This window comes from Bombus affinis, chromosome 16 (genome assembly GCF_024516045.1).
Source record: "Bombus affinis isolate iyBomAffi1 chromosome 16, iyBomAffi1.2, whole genome shotgun sequence".
In the NCBI taxonomy this organism is placed as follows: Eukaryota; Metazoa; Arthropoda; class Insecta; order Hymenoptera; family Apidae; genus Bombus; species Bombus affinis.
This window is the reverse complement of record NC_066359.1, coordinates 8,278,762-8,295,820: the sequence shown is the minus strand read 5'-3', so window position 1 is coordinate 8,295,820 and position 17,059 is coordinate 8,278,762. Positions and strand designations below refer to the sequence as shown.

The following is a 17,059-nucleotide window of genomic DNA, read 5'->3' as shown; positions in this document are numbered from 1 at the left end:
AATTAATCCGTTCGAAGGAAATGGCTGTCAGTGTGTCGCGAGGCATCGCTAGATAGGGGGCAGCACCGTCGTTCTCCCTTAAAATTGGAGGCTTAGAGGCCAGTCGACGTTCACGAGGCGTTCAAGCTCTATTTTCTCGGCGATCGAACGTCCGATAGAGTGCTCGTAATTCACGTCGCGGTGAATTAATTAATTAAATCGACCTGCTTGTGCCGGCTCTGATCGATACTGAAAATTATACGGCTCGATATGACTGGGTTCCTCCGCTCTCAACTTTCTCTGGGGACATTGTTCGTTTCATCGTCCTTCTCTTCGTTCGAAACGATTATTGCCGCGTTCCAAATAAGTCCGAATTAACATACAAGATCGCGTAAAACGCGAGAGATACGAATTTTCTTCAGCATCCGGAAACTTGCGTGCTCTTTATTTGACAATTGTCCTTTGGACGTTGTTTTCTTAAGAAAAACTTTCGTTGCTGGTGTCCGAACCGCGTTATTAACCTCTATTACGAAGATAATAGAGTCCGCTATCTCATTTTATAAACGTATTAACGCAATATTACAAATACATCTAACTTTATGAATACATCGATACAATAAATTGTGCGATTTTAAATATTTCTAGCATGATCGATCGACATAATTTTCCAAACAAAAACTAGTAAAATACGGAGAAAACAAGTATTTATCGATGAGTGGTACTATTACTAGTGGTAATGATACGACACTCGACGTTAAAACTTGCGGATCGTTAGCAAGGTAAAAAGAGCTCGAGCCGCTGATTATCTATGCAAACAAAGGCTACGTCGCCCGTAACGAAACGCGAGAATTAGATATGCGATTGCAAGACTACCGGCGATGATACGTCTCGGAGAGTAGTATAAAATTTAAATAAGTCCTGCCGTTAGTTCCTTTGTGCCAGGCAAGAAGACTTTCCTGCCTTAGTCATCGTTTAATTCGCCTCTTTCTCTCTCTCTCTCCCCCTCTCTCTCTGCCTCTCTCTCTTTCCCACTCACTCGCTCATTCACATACCATTTCACTTACGAGAGTTGGTAATTTTCTACTTAACTGACGGAACTATGTCGCAATAACAGCTCTGAAACTAAGTGTTTCGTGTATTATCCTTCTTAATTTCAAACCTTTCTAATTTTCTTACTCTGTTAGACCGTAGTGTGTATGAAAAGTTGATAGAAAACTATATATTATTGTTAATGCTATTATTTTTATCATTGTTATTCGTTAATACAAGGCAAAGCGAAATACGCAAAACGGAAAGGAAAAGGCAGAGAGTTAAAAACAATAGCGAGATTCAGACGTTGTGACGAAGGGGAAGAAAGTAGACGCTGGATGAAAGAAAGTCAGAAAGTATGTAGATTATGCGAAGAAAAAGAAGAAAGGAAGAGTCGTGCCAGTGTATATGGTAGGAATGTAGTCTAAAGAGATAAATATGAACGGAAGAAGGCGAACGAATAAAATAGATGCTTGAGGTCGGGAAGAGAAAGAATTGAAAGGAAGAACGGATGAACCGAGAAGAAAAGCAGGAGTCACGGAAGTCAAAGTGAATTCAAAAAATATAGAATTACCTATTCGTTGTTTGTTTATTTATGCGCGGTATAATAGACCGAATAGACGCCTTAAATCGTGCGAGAACGCGATTTAAACTAAACCGAATCACGAAACCGATCGTGTTTGCAAGTTTGGTATTTTTTTATATTAGATAACGACGTTTTAACACATCGCTCGATATTTCGATTATTTTTCCAAGATTTTTTGCCGGAACGTACGATGAAAAGGCAACAATTGCGTCAACAGGTATATTTACAGTTGGATACTTACATTGACGCAACGTGTGCGTCAGTATCGCTGAATGTAATAATCAAGATTTCGAAGATATTTCTACTTTTATTTGGCCAATTTAAATCTTTACAAGGAGATATTCCTCGCTACAGTACAAAGAATTACAAAGTATTCTTCTCTAAATCGTTAGCTTATGATTTCACTAAAGGATTAACCGTTCTCTCTATTCCATCAGAATTTATTCGATCACTTATTCGATCCACTTCGCGAACGCACAAAACTAATCGGTTTAATCGATTCTCAACCGGATTAACGATTATGAAATCCGCAATTTTTCTCAAATTATCAGGGCGTTTTAAGAGTAATTCCCTCCATAACTGTAGGCGAATGGTTAGTGGAAATTACAAGAAAATGAACGAGCAACTTCTAAATATGTATCTCTTTTGTCATGTAACAGTGACTAGGATAACTATTATTCTGTGTATTACATTTGACAAAGATATAATTAAAATGAAGAGTAATTGGAATGGTTGTGAATCCATTACTCGTTAACGACGAACAATCTCATTAACATTATTAATTTCGAGGAAAGTTTATCAAATGTTAAATTTCCACATTTTGAAAGAACGAAAACGCGGGTATATTTCATTAAGGTTCTACATTCATTTCGAGTCTGCTAATTAACGAAAAAATAATATTATATCAGACACATTTCTCACGGAGAAATGTAATTACGAGAGTATTAAATGGAATGAAATACGAATTAACAATGAGAAAGAGAATGTAAAATATACAAATTAACATATTACTAAAATATTTTAGAGTCAAACACACGCGTGCGCTCTCGCACACACATTTGTACAAGAAATTTAATCAAGTTGTACAACTTTTATGATATTTCACTCCCTCGAAAAGCATCTAACGAATGAATTTTAAAATTCTTTTTAATTAACAAGATACAAGATTTTTCATTTGAAGAGGATGTTGGTACAAATAATTCTGATTCTCCAGACCGACCCATATTCATGAAGGAAGCGCACAAGGAATTATCACGAAACTGATCTTCGTTAATAGTAGACGAGCAATAAATGTCTTTCTCTGACATCTTACCATCGGTCAAATTACTAATTAAATGAATAATTCGCTATCTTTTTCCTACGTTTTTACTATCAACGAGAGTTAATCTGTCGTTAATTACGATCTGATGCATTGCCGTCATGAAAATACGTTTCGCGTGCATAATATGGAATTGCGGTTGTTTTTAATCACAGTTACGAAATCCAGGAGTTTCTGTGCAACAAGAAAATCATTAACCGCGTTTTTTTAATAATTTTTATTTTCAAAAAATATGTGGACTCACTTATCGCGCACAATTTCGATGCGTACGATATTCTTGAAATTTGTAGAAACGAATCTTTGAAAAGTCTAAAGCAAATAAAAAATTCCCAACTTAAATATGGTCGTTGCTTGGTCGATCGAAAGAAATGGAAAAATGAGATCGTAATGGTGAAAAGTCGAGGTTGTACGATCGTTGGACACAGTCGAAGGTTCTTGAACCAGGAAACGAGCAATTTTGCTATCCCGACCATCCACTCGCTAGATAGACAGATATTTAATTAATTTCAGCGCGAGGATGTCGACAACTGAGAAGCTCACCGTTGAAATGAAACGGACTCGAAGAAGGTGGACCACGTAGAACCGTATTTAAGTGTGTTTTGACTTTTCTTCGAGCAACTTTATTTGTCTATTTTCTCATAAAACTCAAAGAAACTCGAGGTTATAAGAATATTTTGCCAAACAAGATACGAAAGGACGAAGATATTCTTATCAGGAAAATTAAGAATTCCTTTATAACGATAAAGAATCACTGTATTACTAAAAAATTCTTTTTTCGTTAATTATACTTTCTATTTACTGCATTCGCTGCAGCAAGAAAGAGTAATTAATTATTGCTACAATTATGACACATATTACGCTTATTTATTGGTTAGTAATATCGAGAAAATATGTTTAAAAAATTTCTACCGTTTCTGTTACACTTTTCCCAATAACAATCGAAAATGACCACACGATTCGGACAATTTAAAGTATTAAATCGAATCGTTAATAATCTAAATCATTTTCAAATACTAAAATTTTGTTATATCGAGAAAGGGGGGAGGGAGAGTTTGAGAATTTGTTAAAAATTTGAGAAAGCCGATATTCAATGCAATTTTCATAGGAGGCAGTTTCACCCGGTGAAAATATCGCTTTGGTAATATTTCGTAATTTAGATCGTCTTCGTTATGATTTAACTCGCGTGGCCTACCCTCGTTATTTCGCGGCCGAGGCGAAGTGCAGCCTGAATGCGGTCCATTATTATGCTCCCTGTTGCACCACTTATCTTCGATCATGGCGTTCGCATTCGCCTGGAATTGTTCTCCGCGGATCGGGAACACGACCTTTTCCAGCCCGTGGAAAGGTTACCAGCAGAAGAATCCCGCTCGCGTTTCCTTTTGCGATTTCACATTAGAAAAGCTTACTATAAATGGAGGAATCTTTTACATATTTCTGCATACTTTGTTCTTTTTTTTATTCCTTTTTAATACGAGTGCTTTTCATTCGTTTCTTTTTCCTTTTTTTTTTTTTTCATAAACCATGATTGCAACTCTAGGAATTAGAGAAATTTAATTGAGATGATATATGACTAAACTTGAGACGCAATTGTAATAATTTTTTCAAGCTTAAAAATTATCAGTTAAAGCGATAGGAGACGAACGACTAAATTAAACAGAAACATATTCGGAATAAAAATTCGCGAGACAACGAATTTATTAAATTTCGCGATTTATCGCGACTCTTAATATAAAAGGGGATTAAAGCGAATAAGGCGAAGAGCGTAGTGGCCGCTTGTCGCGTTAACGCCGTTATCGACGTTTCACTGTCAAGAACGACAGAGTAACACCTGTTTCCCGTGTTCTCCAAGTTTTATCTTCTTATCCGCCAGTCAGTGTCGACACTGACGCTAAGTAAATAGAATTTTCTTTTTTCTTCTCCGGTCCGGCTCTCTGAATGAACCGTAAGCTTCTTGGAAGCTAATCTTCGCACTGATGAAAGAAAGCTGCCTCCACCTTGACCCAGAAGAGAAGCAGCTTATTGATTTATCCGTTTATATTCCGTTCAAAGGGGGATTGGATCGGGGAAAGAAAAATTTCTCGACTTTTTCTTCTGGTTTACTTTTGCAAGAGTAGCTTTTGTTAAAATTATCGTAGTACGTGTTATCTATCGAATGGAAGTTTAAGTTTGGTTGGAAATATATGCGAGTTGATCTAAGAGTAGCGTTGAACTTTTAGATTATTTTTCAAACATTTTCTATTAAATTTATCGAGCGATCGTTTTAGAAAAAATTTTCGAGCGAAATTTCGCGCCTTTGACCTCAAAAATTCACATCTTTGAAAAAGAGAACAAAACGAATTTCTTTACAAAGTCGAAATGAAACGAAATCGACAGGAATTTACGAAACATTCGCAAAATATCTATGCAAATCGGTTGATTTTGAACATCCTCTGTCGTAGTCGTCGTCGTCGTCGTCGTCGTCGTCGTCGTCATCATCGTCGTTCTTTTCCATTGACTCGTGGCTGTTATTTTTGAACAGTGACGCGTGGCTTTGTTCTTAAACGCGATTATTCGGCGTGGCGTGAAATCATTGCGAAACGAACGGCAGCAATCTTCGGCAACAATGTGTCCTGGCCGCGTTCGTACGGACGCATCCGGATTATCGGCGGATTGAATAATTCAGTTCGCTGATGAAATCCAATGGGTTGTGCTTTCCGTTCCACGATCCCGCGCTTTGGCCGCGTTGTAGCTGTTGAAACAATTTGCGTAATCGATAACGGTTACTGGTAGCCAGAAAACTGACGATCATTTATAACGGTCATTTATAAATGAACTATTCTATGGACGCGTAAGGTTTCGATTACCAAAATTAATACAAGAATCGATTCTAGGAATTTTGTAGCCAATGTGCAACGAGTAAAATCATGGATAGTCTGTGCAATTGGCAACGAAGGTATTGGCTGCCAACTAGTAGTATCGCTCGATTGTCACGGAAGTGATATAGAAACGAATATAAATATTCTAGGCGAAAGAAAAATGTCAGTACAAATGTCTCGTAAAAATTATTCAAAGTAAAGGTTGTACGTATCTATTTTAAAAGCCGAGAACGTTATCGTAATTATGTTCAGCTGTTGAAAATGATATTTCGTTAGAAAGAAAGAAAGAAAGAAAGAAAGATGAAATAGCGAATCGCGTTCTCTTCGAAATTCGCGAGAATAGCCAGCTCGTGCCAGTACTTTTGATCATCGCCGTATTTAAATACACGGGATCGCGCGTGCCGAAAATTACGCGGATCGAAATTTGGATTCGTTTACGACACGTGTAAATGCACGTGTCTCTGCATACACGTGAAATAGGAACTTGTAATACGTACACATGTTCCCAACCCTTGGTTACTTTTATATTAGCTGAGAGTGAGCGCACGCTTTTATCAGCTTATCTTTGAAAGCGACGGTAAACATTTGAATTATTAAGACCTTCGGCTGGCGCTTTATATCTCTTGCTTCTCTTCTCTCCTTCCAACGTCTTTCTGGCCTTCCTTTTAACAAAGGGGTGAATAGGGTGTGGAAAAGAGCGAACAGAGCGGAGGATCATTGAGCAGAGGGAAGAGAAGTCTTGGATATCAAAGTTTTAACGAATGAGCGATCGTTGCTCGAAGCAAGTGGAATAATCGATGAACGGTGTAATCGCAAAGAAACTAGAGATGACGTTTTTCCCAGTTTGCGTACTTTCTACAGGATTAGGAGGCTTGGAATTTTTGTTTAAAGACTCGGTCATGAAATAAATAGATTTAAATGTCGATCTTTGGCAATATAAAAGGTGAGGGAAAATTATCAATGTAATCGCGATCAGTCGATAAGTTCCTAATTATATTCTCTATGGTTTCTCCGAAATGAAGTTTTTCATACTTTTATCGAGTATAGTCCTCTGACTGTATCGCAACACTTGAGATAACACTCAAGTTGAGTGTGAAAAGTCAAGTATTTATATTACTTTAGTACACGTTATTGCTGGTGTGTGTTACGTCAACACATATTATAACACGGAAAGCCTAAATTCTCTTCTTGCCGAGTCAATCAATAACTACTAAAGATAAAAATACACAGTCTAGTGCTCTGGATGTCTAAATATTTAAGTACCATTATAGCATATTCAGAAATACCTTTAACGCGTTACGAACTATCAAAACTCTGTTCAAATGCCATTTTTTAAATTAGTTTTATAAAAATGTGAATTCTAGCATCTCGTAATCTATTTTAAATTATAGTTATAGTTGCCTAAATTATGCTTGTTATCCTGGCAATTCTTTCACAAATTTTCTCCACAACTTGAAGCGCACAAAGGATCGAGACCTTGCCAGACGATCGGAAGCAGCATCCTTTCGTTCGAGGTTTGCTTTCACCGAGCAGAAAGGGAAAGGGCGAGGCTCTTTCCTTTGTTCAGGGCCCAGTTTCTGGCCCAGGGGCATACCACAGCCCGATTGGCCCTCGTAATTGCTCATTGTTCACCGATTCGGCCTACCTGTCTCGTTTCGTGGAATTTGCTTTCGTGGAACGGTAGCTTAAAAAAATGTCGGATTAACCTTGAACGTGGCGAAAGCGCTCGAATCGATGTTCCATAGAGCGTTCCACGATTTATTCCGTCCTACTGCTACTACTAAACGTTCTATCGTCATTATTTTGCTACGAATTTTTCATTAAATTTCATGCTTCGTTTTTCTCGAAAAAAAATCCTGACGCTCGAACCTTCGATTAGTATCATCGAGTAAATTGTAATAGAAAATAGACTACGTACTACGATAATTCGCATCCGGTATTCCGAAAACGATTTTCACACCTAGACGTTCCCGTGTCAGTTTTTTTATTTTCGAACCAAGTCTTGTCATCGACATTAGGAATTCTTGCCTCGAGGCTCTGGTTAATCTAACCAACTTTTTTCCATCGTCATTCAACTTGGCAACGTATCGCAAGGTAACACGACGTAAACGCTCTACCAAGACGCAAAACTCAACGTATCAACTTCGTTCCTCCAAAACATGCCTCGTACGCTCTTCAGAGGAAGTTGCGACCCTCGAGGCGACTTACGAGCTTATCCAACGATTTCTTTCTACGAACTTTCGTCTCTGATCTCGAGCTTCAATTCCTCTGGTTGGTTATACTCGCCACAGCTAGAGTCAGCGTACCTGGTCGTACGAAGAGGTAAGCGAATGCTACGATAGAAACAATGGCGCGTCGATACCTTTTCCGATCACTGTACTTCAAATTTCAATAATTTAACCGAAGCTGTCGTAGCACAAGTATTTATAATTATCTAATACCAATCAGAGTTGGCTATTATTCGAATTGTTTCCAATAGATATGCAAGGTATCTTTATACTTGCGTATTCTATCTGTGAGATAATTATTTGTTATCTGTAATAAATTATTTTCTATTATTCGATTATAACGATCGCAGAATTATTCGAACGATGATACGAATAATCGCCTCCACTTTTTTTACAAGTATATGCAGATACCGGCATGACTTTTACGTTTAATTTACCAAATGAATAATTTATCAGGGAATAGCGACCTTTTTAATCTGGCATTTTGAAAAATGATAATTATAAAAGACAGTATTTCAACGACTGGACAATGTAGTTTCGAAAATGTATCTCACGTTCGATACCATATCTATCCTCCTCAAATAATATATAAATATCTCCATACAACGTATAATTTTAGCCCAATAAATTCTTATCCGAATAGGTTAACCGATTAAATTTGTATTCAGACGTGAGTGGCGTATAAAATTTGACTCTTTATTTTTATTCGTTATTCGTTATTCGAATAAAATTTTGTCCGGCGCTGATACCAATTGATCGTAAGAGTCTACTTTATCGGATACAGTAAATGCAATAAATACGAAAACGTGGCAATGTTAGATGTACTTCAAATTTGAACAACTTATCCGAAGCTATCGTAATATCGTAAGGCACGTATAGCTGTCCGATACCATCCGAGAGATAACTCGAGAGTTAACTTTTGGTCGTGTCGTGACTTTGGCGTTTCTTGGTCTCGGTTCACCGGCTTTGTCGATCACTCGGCCAACGGAGGAAAGAAAACGCGGACACTCTGTCTGAGCAGCCATATACAGGCCCGAATGGAAAAGTGAAAGTGTGTTGCTGGGTCAAGTGTGCCGCGAATCCTTGCGTAACACGTCCACCGGTAACCTTATTCCTCCGATAATCCGCGATTTCTAATGCCACGCCGCGTCCATGCCTCTCGGTTCAGGAAGAAGTCCGCAGTCTATAGTCTCCAGTTTCTCCGTTCTTCGGTGAAAATTGATCGGTCGCTAGGTGTCCAGTATTGCTCTTAAGAGGAATTCTTCTTTTTTTCCTGAACTTGTGGATTGGAGTTGTTTGGTCGACCGCGGTCGGATATGGGCTTTCTTTCCAATTTAAAGAGAGATTAGAGAGTTTCTTAGAAGCGCTTTTTCTTTTGTGCTTCGCTTCGTTGTTATTCCGTTGTTACCTCTCGCTTTGTTCGAAGAAATTGAAATTTTTCCTCTTGTAAACGATATATCTGTTAATAACTATTGTCGTTGATAATCAGCGAGAATCTATCCAACGGTTAAGTTTCAATAATAGAATAAGAGAGCGTCCTAAAATCATGCGATTTCAGCTCGAGTAGTTCGAAACGCGTACGCGGTATAAACGAATTTCGGCGATTTTCGATTTCGTCAGTGGAATACCGTGGAGGAACGTAAAGCCGCGTGATTATTTATTTTGCCGTTTACCGCGAAAACAGCTGGCGATCTGTTCTTAATTCTACTCCTATCTTTACCTTTCTCGCGTTTCCGATAGATCTATCGACCAAGAGAAGAGTCTCCTTTTCCTTCGAAACTCTTATTTTAAATCGCTTCGAACGTAGCGGAAAATATTTTCAGTCGACGTCTCGTTCTAGGAAAATTCTTATCGAACGTTTACTGGAAGCGGAGGTTACGCAACTTGTTTGCACTATGTCATTTCCGAAACTGTTATTTTCGAAGACTTCACCGACGGAAATATATCAGTGTTATTTCGCGTAATTGGTTTTAGAATGTATTCTTCGATAATATTAATTTAACGTTGCGTTTCCGCGATCCTTCGATTCAAACGTGAAGCATCGAATCGTTCATTGTCCAAATAGCGATCGAAAGAACTCTGCCAGCTTGTTTTAATAAATACAGCGGTGTGCAAATACTTTTCGTAGTCACTGCGGCTTTCGAATCTCGCAAAGGAACGAGTTGTTGGTGGAAACACGACGAAGCAGAACTATGATCGATATCTCGTTAGGTTGTATATTTGTAGGCGTTTGGCCGCGTTTGTAGTCGTTTCGGCTCGTATAACGCGGTGGTTGTTTAGTCGAGAGCCATCCTCCTATCCTTGATTCCTCCGCATGTTCCAATGTTTTAGTCAAATGCTTTGTCGATGACGTTTCACAGAAGGTGCTCGATAATTGGAGTATTTCAAGTATCTACGATTATTCAGTCGACTTCTGCGATTCGAAATAAAATTACGTATCTTTTAATTTATTTTATAGAATGAGAAGTTTAACGAAACTCGAGTTGAAAGTTTATTGCAACGTTTGTTATCGATTTTTCTCTTTTTCTCTTTAAATCGTCCAATCTTGCCACAGAATCGCAGAAATGAAGCGAACGCGAATCAGCCACGAAGCAATATGTCGCTCACCGCGAAAAGAATCTTCAATTTCATTTTATTCCACGATTCTCTATAATTAGAGAAGAATATTTCTTTGTTTCCATTGAGAGAATTCCAGTAATTTCCGCGTGTTTTACGACGAATGCAACGGTAAATGATTATCCGATGACGCCATGAAAACAGAGTTACGCGACGTTGAAAAATAACCACAGCGAATGAGAAGGAATAAGTATCACTTTGTAATTTTCTTCTTTGATCATAATCTTGTTATCCTGGCGACAAAAAATATCGAAAAAAAGATTTGCATTATTATACATGTAAACTCGTTTCAGTAAATTTCAATCACTGAGTACTATCTTTTTGCACTTTTGCGTATAATTATTTTGTTTACTACGATATGTTACGCAAGTATCGTCGCCGTTACGTAATAGTATTTGTACGGAAGAAATATTTTCAGAAATGTTGCTATATTTGAGATGAAATTTGTACTTTTTCGAATGGCAAAACGTTTACTTGTTCGATAATTACTCGGAGACACCAAAAACGTTACATATTCGCAAGCTCGCTAAATGAAATTCGAAGAATTTCGCTGATTAAATTTCACCGATTCGTTAATTTTTATTTCTCCCGATTGTCCTAACTTCTGCCACTATTTACACAGGAATTAATAAAATTAATTGCCGCTATGATATCTCCGAGTTGGGTATTCTGCTGGCGATTTGTCGACGCGCGTGTCACTTTAATTAACATTATTACCCCCCATCCAACGATATCCGAGTGCCTTGATGCGTTCTGATTCGCAAGGATCTTCACGGTGAGATTAATTAACATCGCAAATTGAAACGGGTAAAAGGAAAGTTGGATGTTCCGTTTCGAGAGCTTGATGGAACCCGTGTGTTCCATCGAGTAACGCGTTATTTCGAGGTCAATGTTAAATTTTCTTATTTTCGTTTTACGTAAAAAATTCCGCAAGGTAATTTAACGTAATCGCTTTAATTGCATCGATAATTATTATCGTAAGCGTGTTACGTATACGTAATATGTAAAGCAATTGTGCTTGAACGACGAATGGAAAGTCATAATGGCGTCGGTTGCTAAGTTTGCTAAGTGTGCTTTTTTTTTCAGGTAAATAATTCTTACGATCTTGAGAAATCGAATAACTAACGTTAAGATTCGATAATTGTTGATTTGATATTAATTTAACGTTAAGGGAAGAATTGGCGAGACAAATTGCTCATTGCGGTATAAAATGATTTAAGCTTTGATTTAATCGCGGCTCTGAGAGTCTAAATCTCGATTATCATAGTAATCGTTATCGTGCAATTTAGGAGATTATACGACAATAGAAAAAGTCAGGAATTTCATATTCCTTTCTCCGTTTCTTTCGGATTATCATCTGTTCAGAGGTTTCAGCAACTTTCTCGGAGAAATATTTGTGGTTGGTCAGGAAAGTGTGAAAAGTATCGATATTCCGGGCAAGATCAAACGTAAAAAGGTTGTTTAATTTTTGAAGAAGGGAAAACGTTGGTGTCAACCAACCAAGTAGGACAGTGTATGTATTATTTATATGAAAACGATCAAAACGGTATTTATGCGGTATTGCGCGAAAAGAGTAACTTGCAAATTCCTCATGGACGCGGCACCAAAGGAGAACTCGTGCGATCGAAGAAAGTGAAAAACGTCATTGGCAATGACTTGGTCGGTATCGCGGTCGCCGGAAGTTGAGAACCTCGATATAACGTATGCATTATGCGTCAGCGTGTGTCGGGCCTGTCCGCAGAATGCAGTCGCGTTCGATCGAAAATATTTTCCTGGGTACATCAGAATTCTCTATACGTGGCACGGAAGTTCCCTTAAAGATCTCTCCACCACCGGACGTGACCTTGTACACCGTAAAATAACCGTGTTGGTTCGTCGATTGGAAAACGTGCCGGATCCTTCGAATCTTCCTAGGCAAATATCATCGTTCACGCGTTGTGTTCGATGCCACCTTTCACGATCGACACCACCGTAGGACAATTTTCAACGCATCGTTGACTACGAGCGAGGGAAACGTTCGTTTTCAGGTTTGCCACGAAGAAGCGGCCTGACCGACACGTTCCAAGTTCCAAACGTCGGAACGAGTCGCAACGTATCGTACTAATAACACGTTCGAGAGCCGAGAACAGTCACAAGTATGTTGAACAGCATCGACCATAGAAACTTGGAAACGTTTCGTATAGCACGCGCAATATTTCTAGAAGGTTCTCTACGTGTCGAATACTGTTGCGAGTTACTGCCATTCCCGGGTGCTACTATCGAGTTACGTAAAAGCAGACACGTTATTCATCCACCATTCGATCCCAGCACGCAACACGCCTCTTCTCTTTCACGCGTCATTTAATCGCGCTGAAAACACCTTTTCCCAACGAAATTCTCCGAACGCCTCAACCTTAACCCTGATGATGGTTTCAGCGAAAATTCGATGACGAAATTCGTGCGTCTCGCTATCCACGCGCCTTTTCCCGTACAACATCCCGCGTCAATTGCGTTCTTCGAGTATCTCGAGCCACGTGACACGCCTTGACGACCTTGTGCGATATTCGAGCTACAGACCAAAAGTAGCTAACTCCGCCTTTTGAAATTTTAGTGCCACCACACCTTTGACTGATTTTATCGCGTATAACTTTATCCATTTTCTCTACCTTTTGTTTTAACAAAACGTAACAACTGCGAATTCGCAAATCGTTTGCTTAAATACAAGACTCGAATCTGTAAAAACATCTAGAATTTGAAATTTATAATTCTAAAAATTCTGAAATTCCGACTACCGACGATTTTCAAATTCTATATTCTAAAAATATCATAGCGAAGAGGTTGTTAACCACCGTGCAAGTTGGTCGAGAGGTAGGTCGACAAATAATTTTAGAACACGAAATGACCGTATATGTAACAATACACGAGTTTCATTTAATTCAGGCTACAATCGGAACATGCCCGAAAATAAACGTATCACGTTCGTAAATTGGCCTGTGCCCGCTAGCACGCGCGTTAACCGAGTGACACACTGTTTGGCGACACAGGTGAGACCATTTTCGCGTATCCGGTCATCGGACGGTCATATCCGGGCCGCGTCGCTTCGGTAAATAGATCGATTCTCCACCGTCACGATTCTTCGCGTGATCGTGTCGCTTCTGTATACCCAGTGTGAAGAAAGATACAAGTTAGCACGACGAACGAATCGTTACCGAATAGCTTTAGGGTGGCATTGACGAAGCGACGGCTTTCGAAGAAATTGGACGCGAGTAGTAATTTATAAGGGTGAAATAGAGACCATAAGGGAGGGTCATAAGGAATTAAATTTCCACTTTTTACCGGGGCACGATTTTAGAATTCTATTATACCGTCGACCAGTCCCGAAAGCGCCTGAGCGAATTTATCATTTACAAATGTGAAACTTAAGCTCAACCGTTGAGAATGAAACATCGCGATATACCTATATAATTGTAAGCAAAATTTCAAAATGCGTAAATGCCAGAATTAATCCCTTCAAGCTGTTCGTGTCAGAGATACCAAAGCAACGGTACGAAAAAATCCTGATATACGAATTATATCTAATTACGAGAGAATCCCCAGTCGCAGCCGAAAAAACATGCATGGTTCGCTCTTTGCCACGTGTTGGCTCCGCATCCTACACACATACACACTCGCCCTCGGGTGAGCTTTCATCCGGGGCGCCACAGTTTTCGACATAATTGCGCGTACTAGCGGTGCAAACAATAATCCCTGCTGGTGCAAGGGAGGGCTCGTGTAGCAACAAACAAAGCGGTCGAGTGGCCCAGGTAGCAAAAGCATTCGTGCAACGCCAGTGGAAAGCCAGCCAAAGGGGAAGGGATGGTTTCGAGAGGGATGGAAACGAGGGTGACGCGAAGGGCAGGTATACGAATTTACATGCAGCCGCGTTGACTCGGCTTTAATAATTCAGAGGGTCGACTGACCAACGGTCGACAGCGACTCTGCGGTCGCAGGACTATGTGCTGACACGGCGAGAGGAGGAGACGGTGACTGGCTAGCCTCTTGGGCGATTGGTCTTTACGATCGAGAGACGTGAAGTATGTTGCCTAATATATGCGTTTATCTGTGCGTAACTGTTCTTTCGTCGTACGCAGACTGTAACTTTTGGAAAATACGGTAGAACCGAATAATTTTAATCGGAGTTCGCCAATTTCCCCCGCTACTTGTTCTTTGACCGAGCGTTAATTGAAATTTCGTTCGAATAAATGAAGTTCTTTACGACTTGATAGTCTGTAGGAGAGGTTTTGAGTCCTTGAAATCGCGAGTCAGGGACCCGACCTATGGAACTCCAAATCCGGTCCGCCTCGCACAATCTTGGTTGTACATAATATATATCGTGGAGCTAGGGTAAGAGCATTAATGTCCAGCCTGGACGGATCTCTGTCTTCGATGGCTAAGGATGCTAGAGGAAGGTTACTCGTAGGAAGCGTTGGGAAATTTCGGTGTACGGATCGAGTTGGGCATAGGGATTGATAAAATTGGTTGGACTTTCTATAGATACGTTGCGAAATGTTACAAATTGTTTTGCGTTAAATAGAGAAACAGAAAATCCTGAACCGCAGCGGATAGAACGCTATGAAAGCGGCCTGTGAGCGATACTAGCGCCGCGCGTTCGTTACTAGCGCGGAACACCAATAAGCCCCAGTCCATTTAATTTCATCGGCGCTCGGAACGTTTTCGGATTTAATGAAATTAATGCCGGCCGAGTCGGGGCGCGATTAATTCATGTGAAACGTAACCGCCGCGCCTACCTACCTGGCAACGGGAGAGCCGTCGACCACAAAGCTAGGAAACGGGCTCTGCACAAAACCGCGTAATAAACCGTCAGTGGTACGCAAACGTCTTCCATGAAGATAGAAGTGGCGAGGTCGGTCCATTAAGCTTCCCGGTGCTGTTTCCGCTATATACCCGCGTTCGTTCTGCATTTTGCTCCTCGCCTGAGATTTTTTTCAGCCTTCGGGCTAGACCAAGGTTTCTTTCAATAGCGCAAGAGAGAAAGAGAGAGAGAGAGAAAGAAGGGTATCCGTGGTCTCATTCGTTTTTAAGAAAAAAAAAAAAAAAAAAACCTGCGTTCTTTCGATCATTTTCGAGGCAATTATATATTTCTGACGTTTGAAAAGACTATGAGCGAACGTTAAAACGAAAGCAACACGGAAATGTAAAAATTCTGAGCTCGTACCAGGGCATGTCTATTTTGTACGTTTAATAATCTTTAAGATTACCACGATAAATGGTATTGGTGTAAACTAATACAAAAGAGATAAACGAGTAAGCGTATCATTTTATTTGTTTGTCTATCGAATACTCGTTGCTGCTAGTGTCGTAGTGTGTAATATTCATTAGGTGAATTGAACCGACGACAGTACAAGAAAGCACCGTTAGATAGTTCACGCAGCTATGAATGACTTTACACACTAGCACATATGTATCGGTTGAACGACGAAGCTCGACCCGAAGACTAATCAGTCATTTCCTTCGTTGGAAAGAACTGACCGAAATATATCATTGGATATGACCGTTCCGTTCGACAAGAGGCTTCACGAATGACGTGGCCATCGCGATCGTGCTGTTACCGCCGCTTTATTGCCTACTAAATATTACGTATCGTCCATCGAACTATCGGCTTAAATAATGAAAGTTGATATTGTACGATATACGAGTAGGCAAAAGTCGATGGAAATTCCAAGCTTAATAAACAATTATCGTAGCCACCGTAAAGATGGCACCAGGCAACAAAGCTAATCGGACAAAAAATCTGGGAATAAAGGTCTGTAGCGGAAACAGCGAAACTGGGCTGGTCGCGTTCCGATCGGAAGAATCTCCAGCAAATTGGCACGCAACACGCGAAGCAACAACAATGGTTAAAGCTCGGTGAACGATGTTGCTAGAGAATTTCACGCGGAAGAATGGGCGCAGGGTGGGCTGGTCGATCCACCAAGAATAGGTTTTTACGGCTAACATTCGCGGCCCGCCGCGCCGCGAGAATTATTTACTCGCGCCGCGTGGCAGAAATAGCGCGGCCGGAAATTTATTTATCCACTGTCCCCGCTGTGCGCGGCATCCGCGACGAAAATACTATTTCCTACGGAAAGTCGATTGTCGTATGCCATCCGCGTATGCTCTCGGAAACTACGTTCGCGTTTACTCTCAAGCGTTTTTATTATTGAAGTGGGTTTTAGCTGAATCGTAGGTTCACGTGGAATGGATTTTGTGAATTAATGCTGGTCATTTACCTCTCGGAGAATACTGGTCACGCTAGAACAGCGTAGTAGACTTATTTATACATATACATCAGGTTGAGTAACAGGTTCAAATTCGTGTTTTATCGAAAGAGCCCGCTAAACGTACTTTCGTACGAAATCTATCCGGTGTAAATTATAATATGTATCTTTTGATTAAAAAAAAATTAAACGCGTGCATTTTTACGTTCTTC

At 39.9% G+C, this 17,059-nt stretch overlaps 1 protein-coding gene across 21 annotated transcripts in view; it reads left to right on the top strand.

Annotated features, from left to right (window-relative positions):
- LOC126925546 (polypyrimidine tract-binding protein 2) overlaps nucleotides 1–17,059 on the top strand; it is a 417,994-nt gene that overhangs the window by 112,164 nt on the left and 288,771 nt on the right. Inside the window, exon 1 of one of the 21 annotated variants that reach the window (XM_050741197.1) lies at nucleotides 7,867–8,089. The exons of the other annotated variants lie outside the window; for them this stretch is intronic. The gene's annotated coding sequence lies outside the window, so the exon portion shown is untranslated. Of the gene's footprint in view, nucleotides 1–7,866; nucleotides 8,090–17,059 lie in introns of those variants that run through there. 21 annotated transcript variants of the gene reach the window in all.